The following is a 16972-nucleotide window of genomic DNA, read 5'->3' as shown; positions in this document are numbered from 1 at the left end:
TTTTTTTTTTTAATGTTTAAATCCTAATATCCTTCTATATTTCTAACTAATTAAATAAATAATATGCTATATTTTAAATTAACTAAAAATATATACATTTACACGAATAAAAAATTACTTTTTTTTAAAAAAAGATAATTTAATCTTCCTTGATAAAATGGATAAAAATATGTTCGTATCTATCAATGATAGAAACTTGATGCAATATGATAGACGTGGATAGAAATCTATCTATATCTATTAATATTTCTTTTTACTATTTCTATGAATAGTTTGACACTTTTTAAAAATTAAACCGATTTTCATTATTTCGAATTTCATTCATAATGAGTAAACGCACCATAAATTTCTCGCGATTTTCGCTGAAATTGCATAGAGAAGGGAAAACAACACATCATTTATAAGATTGCATTGAACATTTTTGTACAAAATATTCGAATAAGTTCTTTTAAAAACAAGTCGCAAGTTCATTGGTTGTATTTATATTTTCAGTTAAAAATCTCAAATTCTTCTTTTAACTTTTTATTATATTCCTTTTAGATATGTTTCATTTTGGTAATTATCTTAGTTTTCTTTTCAACACATTTATTCTTTAGAAAAAAAATGATTTCACATTAACAGTAGATAAGTCACTTGTTAGTAAGTATTTATGGAGATAGAGGATTGAATATGTGACTAAGAGGGAGTATGTGTCAATTATTAAACTAAGGATGAGCATGATAGACCAAAAAAATTGAGTCGACCGATCGAATCAAAGTCAGTCGATTGGAGAAGGAGAAGGGTGGGTCAGTGTCGGTTTGGGACAATTACAAATCGAAAAGTTCCAAAAGAATTTTCAAAGAATAAAATCAACCAAATTGACCGACTTTTACTCCTAGACAATCGAGGTCAGTTTGACCATTTGCTAAACCGACTATAGTCGGTTTTATGGTGGTTCGGTCATAAAATCGACTTTGACCAACCGATACTCACCCTTAATCACAACAACGTGTGGAAGTTAAATAAATTAAAACAATCATATAATATGGAAAAATAACTATAATGGTTATTTTTTTCTGAAGTTCTTAAACTAATATCGATATTTTAAAAGTTTAGAGGCTAAAGTTTAACAAATATGAAACTTATAGGACTAAAATTTACAGTTTGAAAGGTCAATGACCAAAATATAATAAATTTAAAATATAGGAACTAAGAATTAAACACAGATTTTCAAAAGTGTTATTAATGAATTTTTTTAATAAAAAATATAAACTTTTAATTTCTATATCTATAATTTTTTTTTTTTTTTGGAAAAGCCTATAATATTATTTGTGACATCTTACTTATTATGGATGAAATTAGACATAGTAGAATACACCAAGCCCCATCTAGATGTGCCCCGATTATGCTAGCTACCCTAATTAGGATAAAATTTTAATCAAGTTTAATTAGGAAAAGATTTTTGTTTAATTTCATATTTAGTTTTAAATATTTTACAAAAGACAAAATTAATTTAATGGATGCTTCAACTTTGAAATGTCAACAGTAACAATTTTTATAATTAATTACATTAAAACAAAAAATATATATATCGATTTTAAATCAAATTGATGAGATTCTCTTGTCTCATTCAATTTGAATATATGCAAAAATATCTTTGGCCCCACACCAATATTTAAAAATAAAATACCTATATCTATAAAGAGAGAGAATTTGAGGGCTAGCTCCTAGCCTAGAGAGGCCTAAGTGAGCTGGATTAACCTTCTTTTAATAAAGAGTAAAATATGATTTTTTTTTTAAAAAAAAATATATCACCTTTAAAAAAATATTTATAAATATGGAAGCATTCATTAATTTTTGAATTTTTTCTAATTTTCAGTTTCGTTCTCCTTTATCTTATTACACACATTCTTCTTTCTTTATTATTTTTTATTATTTTTAGTTTCTTCTTTTTAATTTTTTTTATTTTCTTTCCTTTATTCGATTTTTACTTCTTCACTTTTTTTTTTTTTTTAATTTTCTTTTCCTTCTCTGATTTTTGCTTCCATTTTTTGCCTCTTCCTTTTTTTTTTACAAGAATTATGAGGCCGAGTTTCATATCCAAATCTTGAAAACACCCAATTCAGAAGTGACTTAACACCAAGAAGTCAATTATCGAGTTTGATTATTATAACGAAACATTAAATATAAATAGAAAATGAAAATGAATTTGAAAGAAACTATTTTTTTAGTCCGCAGATTTACACCATTTTTAGAAAAAAATCTTAAAAGTTTGAAATAAGAAACGAAAATAGTTATTAAACAATTTTATTTCTCAAAAAATGAGAAATGCGAACGATATCAAACAAGCAAATAGTTTTTATTATTTTTTTGTAGGACTTTAAGAGTAAGTCTATCATAAATAAACTTGAAAAAATGGCATAGATGACCCAAAATGAAGGGCACAAATTGAAATATTTGTGTATTTGTGTACTGTAATCTTTGTTTACAAAATCAAACGAAGAAGGGTTTGGTTTGGTTTTTCGTTGTTTTTATGGAAGTGCCCTTGAGAGTTATAAAAAAGAAAAGGGACCGTACGAATACTTGGAAGGGACAAGGAAATGGACAATAAGGTGGTCACTAGCTATCATTGATAGAAGCTACCACTGATAGTACATTATCGGTGATAGAAGCTAACACAGATAGCACGTTATCGATGATAAAAGCTACCATTAATAACACGTTATCGATGATAGAAGCTGAAGGAACTCTATGAGGAGAGAATCGTGAGCAAAAGTAAGATTGTTCCAATTTTCATTTTTCATTGAATATAAGTTTTACAGTTAAACAAGAACAAGATATGTATTTACATAAATTATAGTATGCAATACTAAAGAAAACTTAAGGTTTTAGAAACCCTTACCTTTGAAGAACACTTTCTTCAAGAATCCCTCGAACAAGTCACGAACGGATCTCCTTCTCTAAATGGGACACTACTAAACGGTGCCTCTTGTATTCTCCTTAGGGATTGAGAATGGCAGAAGGCTCCATTTAGTGGTGTCCTGTTTGGAGAAGGAGATCCGTCCGTGACTTGTTCGAGGGATTCTTAAAGAAAGTGTTCTTCAAAGTTAAGGGTTTTTGAAACCCTAAGTTTTCCTTTAATATTGCATGCTATAATTTATGTAAATGCACATCTTGTTCTTGTTAACTGTAAAACTTATGTTTAGTGAAAAATGAAAATTGGGATGATCTTACGCCCATTCACGGTTCTCTCCTCATAGAGTTCCTTCAATTGGTATCAGAGCCATTTTTTTTTTAAAAAAAAAAATTCTCAGTGTTTTTAGGAAGAAGATAAATCAAATTCATTCTTCTCTCACACAACCCACAACATAGAGAAAATGGGGAGGAAGTTGGAACTCCATCTCTTTAATTAATTAATATTAATTTAATAAAATTAAATTAATAATAATTATACATATAATAACAACCTTATTATATGTATATAAACTATATGTTATATCCCATATAACCTATAATCTATAGTTATAAATTGTATCAAATACAATATAGCCTATAAATGTATTTTCTCTCAACAATACATGACATTTAATATAAATCGCATTTATATTAAATTCACTTATATGAATCTCATTCATATAATTAATATTTGAATCATATTCAAATCTTTAATTCCTCTCAACTTATTTATGGTATTTAATATAAATCATATTTATATTAAATTCAATTACATGTATCTCATTCATATAATTCGTATTTGAATCATATTTAAATTCCTCTCCTATTATAATGTATCAAATACATAATTAATTTAATTAATTATATCTCATATATAATTAATTCTCTTAATTAATTTGAACACTTCAAATTAATCCAAAAATAATTATCGATTAAATCCTTGTTGAGCTACAGAGGGGACCTTATGGACCTGTAGATTGAAGCTCCAATGGTACTCGGATAATTAATTAAACTCTTTAATTAAATTATACAACATTTGTTAACTGTCGGTCATTCCACTAAAAACTAACAGCTGCACTCTTCGCACTATAGATAAATTTTTGTGTCCATTGGATATAATCAATCAACAGTGCAATGACCCTTCATTGCTCGTAAGTACAACTGGGTCAAAATTACCATTTTGCCCCTGTAGTTACATCTAACTTCTTAAGTATCACTGATCCTTCTAATGAACAATAAGTCATAGTCCAACTATGACCAAGTCGCTCTTGGGCCAAGAGAAGGTGTGACCACTATGTTCAAGCCCCGGAATCAGCCCTTAAGGGAGCAATTTATCTACTTGCCCCTGCATTGGGGAAGAAATGAATTTCATCTCGTGTAGCTGTGTTCACAGCTCTCCAATCAGATGAATCTCCAAAATGGTAGGCTTATTGAGTTGGCAATCTGGTCACTCTCACCCATACAAATCAAATGACTGCCTTCATGAGCAGGAGATCACAACTTACTCAGGATTCGGGTCATGCCACCTATGGTCATCCTAGTGAAATGTAAGTTTCTGTTATTAACAGCGTTATATAAAGAGACTAATCATTTTGTGGTCCATTCTTATACAAACTCTTTGTATAGTATACCCTCGTTCGCATGTCTCCACATGAATGATCAGGATCAAATCATTTGTAGTACTTTACAACACTTATACACCTATAAAGTTGGCCATATCTATAGTGTCATAAAGATAAGGTACCCAGTCTTATCCATCTATTACAAATCGTTTAGATTATCATTTAAACAAGATCCACTTGTATGTTTCTACATACTTGTTTAAATTACATGAAATAACCTCAGATCTTAGTTTATTGGATTGAATATATGCTTATAAAATAACATTTATTTTATTAACAACAATATGTTTATACAAAGTTTACAAACTACAAATTACAAGAGATTTAGGACACCAATTCCAACAGAAGCTACCATTGATAGCATGTTTTTGGTGATAGAAAGTTATCACTGATAGCATGATATCAACGAGATCATTGATAACATGATATCAGTGAGATCATTTATAGCATTTTATCAGTGAAATAAGCTATCATTCATAACCATGATATGAATGATATTAATGATATCGGCGATAAAATTTAGGTGAAATCTATATATTGAGTTTCTTTGAAAATTCATAACTAGTTATAGAAGTATTTCATTGCTAGCCTTAAGTATTAATATTTCAAGATTGATTCTAATTGATGAAAGTCTATTAGTGATAATGACTATAGCTATTACCAGTGAATAGGAAATTATTGGTGATAATTATTGTGTTAATCTTTCAAAGTTGATAATCATTTATGAAAATCTATCAGTGATAGCCACTAATAGTTTTCCATCACTGGTATAGTTCAATCTTTCAAAGTTGTTGATTTTCTTTCAATGTTGATAATTACTTATAAAAGTCTATCATTGATAGCCACTGATAACCTTAACTGTTAATATTTCAAGGTTGATTCCAGTTGATGAAAGTATATCATTGATAGCCACTGATAACTGATAGCAAATTAGAAGTTAATATTTCAAGATTGAATTAATATTTCTCAAATTGAAAGTTATAACTGATAGCAACTATCAGTGATGGTAGCTGATAGCAACTATAGTGATAGCTTTCAATTTGAGAAAATCAGAAAGAAATGATCAAAATGGGGGCTAGGTGTGGGCTTTTTAGTCTTTTACCAATTTTTGTTCTATATATGAAATTATGTTATCCTTGTACTACATATGCTATTCTTTGGGCTTTAATTTCATTTATGCAACTAGTCCTATTTAAAATTCTAGGTCTTTAATTTAAACTAGGACAATTATCAATTTATACCTCTAAATTTTGAGAATTTAAATCATAAACTAATAATTTTATCGATTTAAACTCTGATTTTTAGGGGTGAATTTAAATCTCAAACTAATAATTATACAATTTAAAGTGTATCAATTTAAACCTTGAACTTTCATAGTTGTAACAACTTAAACTCTCCATTATATTTTATTTGGATACAATTATGAAAATTTAAGGTTTAAATTGATACAATTATTAGATTAGGGTTTAAATTGATACAACTTCGAAAGTTTAGAGCTTAAATTGATACAAAACTCGATGTTTAGAGTTTAAATTGATACAATTCTTAATTTAAGGCTTAAATTGATATTAGCCCCAAAATTTAGGAATATAAATTAATGTTTGCCCATCTAAACTAATCCATTGTTATGGAATAGAAGAAACTTCCTCTTCATTCTTTATGTAGTTCACTAAATTTTCTAAATTTATTTGTGAGAATAATACAATTAATGATATTTGGGAAAAATATCTTTTTGGTCATTGGATCTAATTTCTATTTGGTCTTTAGGTTTCAAGATGACATTTCTTAAGTTTTGAGTTTGGTTTTAATTTAGTCCAAACGTTTCAAAATGTTACAATTTTACCATTGAGATTTGAGTGTTGTTTTAATTTGATCCATATTTTCAATATTTTATATTTTTAACCTTAATTTTTTATTAGACACTAATTTTTTATCATTGATGTCAATTTTTTTAATTAATTAAAGATAATTATGATGTGAAAATTTGAATTTAATTTAAAAAATGATGAAAAATAATGAAATTTGATTAATTATAATTCTTTTAATTATTTTAAATTTATCAAGATACATTAATGATAAAGATGAAAAATGAGCATTGAAATTAAAAATCAAGGTTAAAAATGTATACCTTGAAATCTAGGGACCAAATCGAAGCAAAACTCAAATGTTAAGTGTAACATCCCGAATTTCAAGAAAATTTAAAGTTAATTATCTACAATTATTGAGTTTAAATTTCCCTTTCATTTGGAAAATTGAGATTAAATTGAAATAATTGAAAAACTTTTATTGGTTAAATTGAATTTAATTGATTATATATTATTATCTTGAAAATATTGAATTTTGCTTCCCTTTGATTTTGGATTTTAGGGGCAACTTAAAAAAAAAATTAAAGAGATAATTAATTTCATGTGGTTTTGAATTGATTTAAATATTTGGAAGGATTTAATTTGTATCAAATTGATGGATCTTATGGCTTTAATTTTAGTTTTTGAAGCCTAAATTGAGATAATTTGAAAAGTTGATTTATAAATTTAATAGAATCTTTGGAGATTTTGGAGATATTGTGATAAAATATTTTATTTATCTTTTCAAAATTTGAAAAAAATAAAATAATTGAGATTTTTTTGAAATTAAATGAGAGTGAAAAGAGACCAAAAATGGGGAGAAAGCAATTCGGTTTTTCAGCCACAGCTTCCACAAAATTATCGATTGCTAGAGTTTGAACCATTGGATTGTGTTCAAATTTAGTCAATCTGTTTGAGACATGTAGAGTTTCATTTTTAACAGTTGGGTCGTTGTTTGAAGCTCTGGTTTGTCCGTAATTGCTGCTGAATAAAATTTGTAAAACTAGGAATTCCCCTTCTCTCTTACTCTCGCAAACCCTCATCATGCAAGACCCTCACTACCAGCCGCTAGCCTAAACAATTTATGCCATCCAACAGCAACACCCGCTGCTATCTATGGTAGCCACGAGCTGATGCGCCATCAGTCACCACTTGCCTGATCTTTGCTGGAATCTTGAGAAAAACTTTAGGTAAGACTTATTTTCCTTATAATTTGGGAGGTGAAATTCACCAATTTGATTTTGGGTTAAATTAGTAACCTCTCTTTGGTGTGATACTTAGATTCAAGATTTGTAAGTTTTTAGGCATTGACCATCAAGCTAGAGTACATTTTTCGTTTTGCAGAAAATTGGTAAAGATCGGTAAGTTTTGGGTAAGTTGTTAGTTGGTTATTCTTTTGGATTGAGAGTAATAGTGAGAAAATTAAGTTATTGATTTTGGATTTAATTCTTGATCAGATTGGCTAATTGAATCAAGTTTTGGAATTTGTCTTGAATCAAGCACAACTTTGGGTTGATACAAGTTTTCCAAAGGTTTTAAGGAATTATTTACGTGGAATTTTGTGACCAAGTTGAGGTAAGTGGTACTAGTACCGGTGCCTTCATGCCAGACGGCCTAAATTAGATTTATAAAGTTAATTAATGGACTTTAGAAGCATGATTTTGTCGTTGTGATATACTTGTTGCATGATAGTTATGAGTATTATGAGCATGTTCAAATTTCTAATCAGTACTAAAATTATGCATGAATAGATCAATAGGGTTGTTTACCATCTCGCCTTGACGCATGTTTTATTTGAGAGAACTGATGGGTCTAGTTTCATGTTTGACGGTGTGCCTATGGGCCTCTAGACATGCGTGAGTCGACAGGTTCACGTTCATGTTATTTTTCATGTTTGATGGTGTGCCTATGGGCTGCTAGACATGCATGAATCGACAGGTTCACGTTCATGTTATTTTTCCTGTTTGACGGTGTGCCTACGGGCCACTAGACATGCGTGAGTTGACATGTTCATGTTCATGTTATTTTTCTATGTTTNCTATGGGCCACTAGACATGCGTGAATCGACAGGTTTACGTTCATGTTACTTTTTCATGTTTGACGGTGTGTCATCAGGTCACTAGACATGCAAGTCAAGGCAAGACAATACGTCTTTTGGTTTCTTTTCATCATCTAAGACAAATGTAGTTGTTTGAGCCACGAGCCCATCATTCTCTACTCGTGGATGCATAGCCTGATTCTGGTAATGGGATCACTTGCTGAGTATTTTTATACTCAACCTTTCTTAATTTATGTTTTTCAGGTAAGGATAGGAATGGACCGATGGGTGACAGAGGAACCTGTGATCATGCCATATGGGACATGTAAATCACTTCCGCTCAGTTTACGTTTTCAAACTATTTAAAAGTTTTGATTTGAAACTCGATATTGGTCAAACTTTTATCTGTTTAAGTATTTTTTTTTTCATTATTTTAGGGGCCCCAAACAAAGGTTTTACTTATTTGTTATTTATTTTGGAAATCTGTCTTTATTATTTTAATGAAATTTATTTCCTCAATGGTCAAAATGTTTTGAATGTAAATGTGTAATTATGAGTAACGACCCTTATAGTATTCAAAAAGGTCGAGTTGTTACATTAAGAGTAAAATTATAATGTTTTAAAATTTAAGGACTAATTGAAATCAAACTCAAAATATATGACTAAATTTATAACATTTTGGAATCTAAAAAATAAATAGAAACTAGTCCCAAAACCTAGATATCAAAAAAAAATTTTCTTGTGATATTATCTCGTGATACAACCATTTGATATCAATTAATTATTTCGATGTCAAGATATGGGTATTTTATTTTTGATATTGGTGTGGGCCAGAGATATTTTTTCATAAATTTGAGATGAATGACAGAGAGAATCTCATCAACTTAATTTGAAATATATATATAGTTTTAACGTAATTAGTTGTAGAAAATTGTTATTACTAACATTTCAGCATGCATTGAATTAATTTGTCTTGTATAGAATTTTTAAAATATGGAATTAAAAAAAAATTATTGTATTTGTTAAATGAGAAATTTTGGACCAATCACAAATTGCCACATCATTTACTAATTTAATGACAAAACTATAAATCATCAAATTTGAGACCAATTAAAAGTTGACAGGTATTCCAAATTGAAGTTGAAGACATAAATTGGTGAATATGAGTGATTGTTTTCATCTTGACTGGATTGAATAAAATTAATTTGATCCAATTCGATATTATAATTTGGGCTAAAGTCTAGTTGAGCCCAAAAATGGGTTTAATTTGGTCAAAATACCAAAATAGGCCCAAATCCAATTAATTGGGCCCAAGGGCCAAGTCCATCATAGATTAGCCAAACCCAAGCCCACGAAACCCAAACTTTATTAATAGAGGGGTTCTCTTCATTTGTAGAGGTCAGCTGTTTTACACTTCAGAGAGCCTAGAGTGAATTCTTTACGATCAGAAGACTCCCTGACTCTTGAAACTGCACACTTCTTAAAAGTACAAGTCTTCTAAAGATTCAAAGTTTCTTCCAATACTTCAACTTTGAGAACATCACACGCTCTGCTTCCATAAGTTAAGCATATGCATTCAACTGAGAGAGAATCAGAGGATTAAGTACTAGAGATCACACCACATCGCATCAAACCAACATTAGCATCAACATCAACACAAGTTCAACTCTACGAAACAAGTTTCTCAGGAAACCACGTGTGAACAAATTGATACGTCTAGTGGGACTTCTCTACCTCTCATCTCTCTCTCATCATCCAAATAAAAAAATCAATAAATTGCACCAAAGAACGTTGCATCCAAGGCAACTGCTACAAAATGGCTCCTATACGAGACATGTCACTCGGAGTCACTCAAAGGGGATCTTGCATGAGCAAGAATAAGACTCTTTCATCGGAAGAAAATATGGGAACACCTGATGGAATTTCCTAAAGGTGGGATTGTCATCAGAGAAAATTTCTTATTCGACAATTCTGCTTCTGCTTCTAATCGATCAGTGTCTGTCACGATGGTTGATATAACGGTTGAGTCAGTCGTGGTAGAAATAAAGAGGAAGATAAATTTCTTAATTAAAGCTTTTGAGGAGAAAAACCATGAAATCACTGCCTTAAGAGATGATATATAGGTTTGAGAAACTGCCAAGACGAGTCAAACTCTAGCTGTTAAAGCCAATGACAAAGGAAAGGTTGTCCTGCAGGAAAGTTAACCGCAACAATCTATCTCTATCACCTCATTGTTAGTTCAACAACTACAGGATATAAACGAAAACTCTATAAGGGTTTAATATGGATAGCCATCGCAAACTTATTTTATATACTCCAAGTTGTACACAAAGAGGATCGAAAATTTGAAAATGTCAGCTGGGTACCAACCTTCAAAGTTCCAACAGTTTGATGGAAAGAGGAATCCAAAACAACATGTTGCTCACTTCATTGAAACTTGTGAAAATGTAGGGACCAGAGGAGACCTGCTAGTTAAGCAGTTTATTCATACCTTGAAAGGAAATGCTTTCGATTGGTATATTGATATAGAATCAAAAGTGATTGATAGTTGGAAACAGTTGGAAAGAAAGTTCCTTAACCGCTTTTATAGCACTAGGCATATCGTCAACATGATGGAGCTGAAAAGCACCAAGCAGTAAAAGGAAGAGTCGGTTATCGACTAAATCAATCGATGGAGAGCTTTAAGTTTGGAATGCAAATATAAACTCACTAAATTATTTGCAGTGGAGATGTGCACCCAACCATGCACTGAGAGCTTCTCTACATCCTACATGGGATAAAACTTCGTACATTTGAGAAGTTGGCGACATGTGCTCATGGTATGGAGCTGAGCATCACCAACAGGGAACTAAAGATTTCCTAGTCTCTAAAGGGAGAAAAAACAAGAATGAAACCAAAGGCACTGTAAAGATTGTGAATAGTGCCATTGGAGAATCTATGGTCATTCATGCAATCCTAATCAAATTTTCCTCTAAAGGAAAACAAATAAAATTTGAAAGAAAACATAATGAGGGCGAGAAGCATTGCCTAACTCTTAAAGAAAGACAAGAGAATGTTTATCCATTCCCTGACTCTAATGTTGCAGATATGCTAGAGTAGCTGCTAGAGAAGCAACTTATTCAACTACCAAAATGCAAGTGGTCAGAACAAGCAGAAAAAGTAGACGACCCTAATTACTGTAAGTATCATTGGGTCGTTAGTCACCCAATTGAAAAGTCCTTTGTGTTGAGGAGTTTATTATAAAGTTAACTCATGAAAAGAAGATTGAGCTAGATCTTAATGAAGTAGCTCAAACAAATCACATCACAGTAGTGACGATTTCAAGTGTTCCAATGCCGACAATGTCTTATTAAAGAGAAAACTTGATCCAGTTTGGGACCTTTAAGCCTATAGTTATTCAGTTCCAACAAGAGATCTTACTGACAGACTCCCAATATACAGAAGTACCCATTGAAGATGACGACGAAGGATGGATCCTTGTGACGCGACAAAATAAAGGAAAGTTGAGTTCCGTCTAAAAAGGGTTGCGATTTCATCGAAATTATAGAAGAGGAAGTAAGACTAAAAAATGGAAGTTTAAGCATGTTAAGAAAGAAGATGAAAACTTCGTAAACTTCGACGACGGATAACTTTGGCAGAATTTCTCTCAAGAAGCTTCCTCAATAATCATCCAGATGAAGTATCATAAGTTATTGTATGTCACGCTGTCAGCATGGCAGAAATCAACAACAATCATATAACTGCTGAAGGAGTCGATGACTCGAAAGAAATGGAGCAAAGAACTTCTATCTTCGATCACATTAAGCCTTCAGGTGCTCGATCTTCAGTCTTTTAAATATTGAGTATGTCCATGATCAAAGAAGAAAATCAATGTTCAACGTCTATTCCCACTCGAACTTTAGCCTTCAGAAGGCCAAGTATCTCTATATCAATGAAAGATCGACCTTCAACATCTGTTTTTTATCGTCTCAAGATAACAAGCAATCAACATAAAGGAATGATGAAAATCTTGAAGGCAAAATCATTTCATGAAGAAAACAATGACGAAAAGATTCATAGTCGTGTCCCTTCACGCATGAAGATGAAGCTGGCTGTTGATATGATAGAAGGTTCCTTGATGGTGAAGCTAAAACTCATCATACTGATGAATCCTACAAATGAAGATGACGATCAAATGATGAAATAAAAGCTTTTGAAGTTTAAATGTAGAAGCTCCTAATTGCAAGAGCCTAAACTGCATGTTGCTCCTAGCCCACATGAGCTAAAAAGTTGAATGGCAAAAAAAAAAAAAAAAAAAAATTGTTTTGAACTACGTTTTGACTTGATCCTTGTCACTATAAAGGGTACGTAGGCAGCTTGAAGGAAACTTTAAGTTCAGTAGACAATATATATATATATATATATATATATTCCTCCTGAACTGTTGGAAGGTACCAATGCACAGTGGAAGTTACCAGGATCTATAAGCACTCTAATTCATTAATTTTGGCAGAAAAGAAAACATGCTTCAACAGAAATAAATAGGTTTCATGACATACCTTTGAAGAACTTCCTATAAGCTTTGAACCAGCTACAAATCTCCACCGAATCTTGTAGTAGACCACCCCAAGATCTTCTCTACTATCCTCTTGGTGCTCAAGATTGAGTAGTGGGACCCAAAATAAGCTGAAATTAAGGGAATTTGGAGAAAACTCACAGCAGCAACCTAGCAGAAGAACAAATTCTTCTCTCACGAATTTTTCTAAAAAAAATTGTTTGGTTGCATTTACTTCAAAACCTTAAATCTCTTCAATATATTGTAGACATTCATGCATAGAGATTTTCTGCATGAGATGCAGCTCATGCTTGGAGTTAATGAAGATTTTAAGATGGGTTGTTTGTAAGTTAGTAGGAAGAAGACAATGGAAAATCATTTTCCAACTTTGTGTTTTTTCTTTTCTTTTTCAATTTTATCAAAATTGATTTCATAAATCAATTTTATTTAATAAAATTGAAAATATTATTAATTTTACAAAATTAATTTCATAAATTAATTTTCTTAATAAAATTAATAAATAATTATTTAAACAATTTAAACAATTCTAATTAATTTAATATCAAATATTAAATAATTTTTACACAAAAATATTTAAATCATATTTAAATATTATTTCTCCAATTTCATTTAATTCTAATTTGAAGAATTTGAACACTTCAAATTAACTTATCATGCTATTCTAGAGTTAATCTATTTACGAACTAGTAGGGTGACCTCGCGAACCTACAGATCATGGGCTCCAACGATTCGAGATTAATCGGCTAAACTCATTAAACCGATCTAACCCCCATTCGTTAACTAATGGGTGATTCCACTAAAGCCCATAGCTGAACTCCCCTCACTGTAGATATATTATGTCCACTCGATATAACCATGATTAGTAAGTTAACCTTTCACAGGTTGCTCGTAATAACGGCTGGGTCGAATCTCTGTTTTACCCCCGAAATTACCTCTTGTTCCTTAAGTCCTACTAATCCCCTAATGAACAATTGATTTATGATCCAATCAACAAATCCCTCTCAGGCCAATGAAAGGGTGAGACCTCTTGTTCAAGACCCAGAATAAGCATTTGAAGGGAACAACCCCTCTATTAACCCTAATCGGGTAGAAGTGAATTCCCTCTTGTATCCTATGTTCCTAGCTATTCATCCAGTTTTATCCCCAAAATGGTAAGCTTATTGAGTAGAGGCAGTTGGTTTATTCTCACCATTTGCAGATCAAAGGATAATCCCGAACAAACAGGAGTTCATAGTTAGCTCAGAATTAAGGTCAAGTTACCTAGGTCATCGCTTTGAAATAGTCAGTCTTATACAGTAAACAACATTATAAAGTAAGAGTAACTAGTTTTGTGGTCCGATCTTGCACAAAACTCATTTGCACAGGACACCCCCACTCCTCATGTCTCAACATGAACGAATTAGGATCACTTCGTTTGTAGCACTTTACAACTCTTTATAACACCTACAGAGTAGGCCGCATCCAATAGTGTTACCAGAATTAGGTACCTAACCTTATTCATATACTATAGTTCATTTTGACTAATTACTCGAACCTGATCCACTTGTATGTCTCCACATAAAGTTTAAGTACTCATATAATAGTCAAGGGACTTCGGTTTATTGGATTTCTAAAAAACAATATATTCAATAACAACTTTATTGAATTCTCAGAATAAGTTCGATTGTTTACAAACCACGAGTTTTAGGACATAACACCCAACATGAACTACGTCATGACTTGAACATTTTCTTCAAGGGTACATAGGTGTTGACATAGAAATTGATGCTTTCTTTTTTAAGCACACACACTACGATATATAATGCATGATATAAGTCCATGTCCCCGTTACCAGTTCCCCGGAAATGGCGCCATAAACTTGTTGACATAAATTGACGCTTTAAGATGTTTAGATGCGGTGATTCTAAATAGGCATATGGATGGTGATGAATGATGGGTCATACAAGCTCATATTACCATAAACTCAATGAATTGAAGTGGAAATGGAATGTGGATGCTATGTTATGCTTATTTAGACACTTTATTTATGCGATACTACTTCTAGATATACGTTATTTATGAGAATCTTGTAGTATACTATGCGTTGTCACAAGTTTCCTTGCATTGGAACCAAGTATAATTCCACCGCAAGTTTCTCGGTGTGATCCGAGGTCGAACACAGGGATTGTTTTAGGTCAATTGCATTACAATTGTGATATATACGACCGGGGGTTTTTCAATTTAATAAAAGTTGTGGGTTGTACATGCGATAAAGTAAATTGTGCAGTAAAGTAAAGATAAGCGATAAAAATGCGATAAAAGTAAAGTGCGGTAAAATAAACCTAAGCTATGATGATACAAGATACAGGTTACATGATATAAGATACCGAGGTTGAGACTGACTGTGAAGAATATACAAAGAATCATGTTATGCGTTGGCAAGGCTTATGTGTGAAGCAGAAATAGAAAGGATAATGAATATGAACATCGGAAGTTCCTTAATTGCGTAAAGATATTAGTACGGTTCCGCTTTCCCTTGGCGTACACCTCTTGGTGATCGGCCATGTTTGCCACATCTCTGTGGTGAAACAGGGATGAACGTAGTGAACACAAGGTTGCTTCCATCTTTGGAAGTACTTCTTGCTGTAGTTAACGCATTCTTCTAACCTTCTCTCGACAGATCAGAATGGCATCTTCACTTCTGCTCTCATAGGTGAAGATGCCATATAATATGCTTTAGCTAAACATCTTTATTCTTTAGCACAGATTAAGTTACTTATTTAATTCATATTAATCACCAAAGGATTAAGAAAATATCATGGAGAAAGTGATTAATAGAGGAACGGAAATAAACAGAAATGTGGAAATGTAAATGATAATGACATTCAATAGAAAATGCCAAAAGAAGGAAATTAATCACCAATTTTGAACAAGAAGAAGAAGAATTGCTCAATGACGCATGGGCGAGATTCAAGAGGCTAGTACGTGACTGTCCACACAATGGATTGCCTAATTGCCTCTAAATGGACATTTTCTATCATGGACTTAACTCTGCATCGCAGACAGCTGTCAATGCGGCAACAACAGGAGGCTTTCTGGACAAAACATATGATGAAGCAAAGAATATTCTTGATCGCATCTAAAAAAATCATGAAGATTGGCAAGAAGGCGATCAAAGAACGAAGCCCAAAGAAGGTAATTCAAGTAATGGTGCCATCTCATCATTACAAAACCAAATGAATGTGATGATAAACTTGCTGCAAGGCATCACAATAAACAATTCAGGAGCTTGAAATGGGCAAGTCAATGCAATAGAGCAAACAAGCACCAACTGTGTCTTATGTGAAGAATCACATTCTTTTAAGGAATGCCCACGAAATCCTCAATCAGTTTACTTTGTCAAAAACAACCCTTATTCAAACACTTACAACCCTGGGTGGTGAAATCACCTCAATTTTTCTTGGAAGAACAACTAACAACAAAGCAGTCAGCCTGTGGCTCAGAAAGAGGGACTGCCAAGGTTCTTCCATAGATCTAATGGACAATGACATGCTAGCAATTCTCAACCACCATCCTCATCATCACTGGAGCACTTGTTGAAGGAACACGTAAAAAAGAATGAAACAGTTCTTTAGAACCAAGCTACATCCATTCGCAATTTGGAAATTCAAATGGGACAAATTGTGGGAGAGCTAAAGAACAGACCCCAAGGGACACTGCCTAGCTCAACCGAGCTTCCACGCAATCCAGAGAATGCCGGGAAAGAACATTGTCAAGCAGTTGCCTTAAGGAGTGGAAAGGCGGCGATAGAAGCCAGAAATGAGCCTCGCAAGACTGAATCAAAGGAGCAACCTGCGATTGAATCAAAGAAGCCTCTATCGCAGACTGAATCAAAGGAGTCCAAAACAATTAGGGAACCAGAAGATACGATCACCTCTAAGCCTCCAGACCATGAAACATTAGAAGTACAGCTACCTCAATTTCCTCAAAGACTGAAAAA

Source organism: Benincasa hispida, chromosome 1, assembly GCF_009727055.1.
Source record: "Benincasa hispida cultivar B227 chromosome 1, ASM972705v1, whole genome shotgun sequence".
In the NCBI taxonomy this organism is placed as follows: Eukaryota; Viridiplantae; Streptophyta; class Magnoliopsida; order Cucurbitales; family Cucurbitaceae; genus Benincasa; species Benincasa hispida.
The sequence above is the reverse complement of the archived record's forward strand: the minus strand, read 5'-3'. Positions refer to the sequence as shown.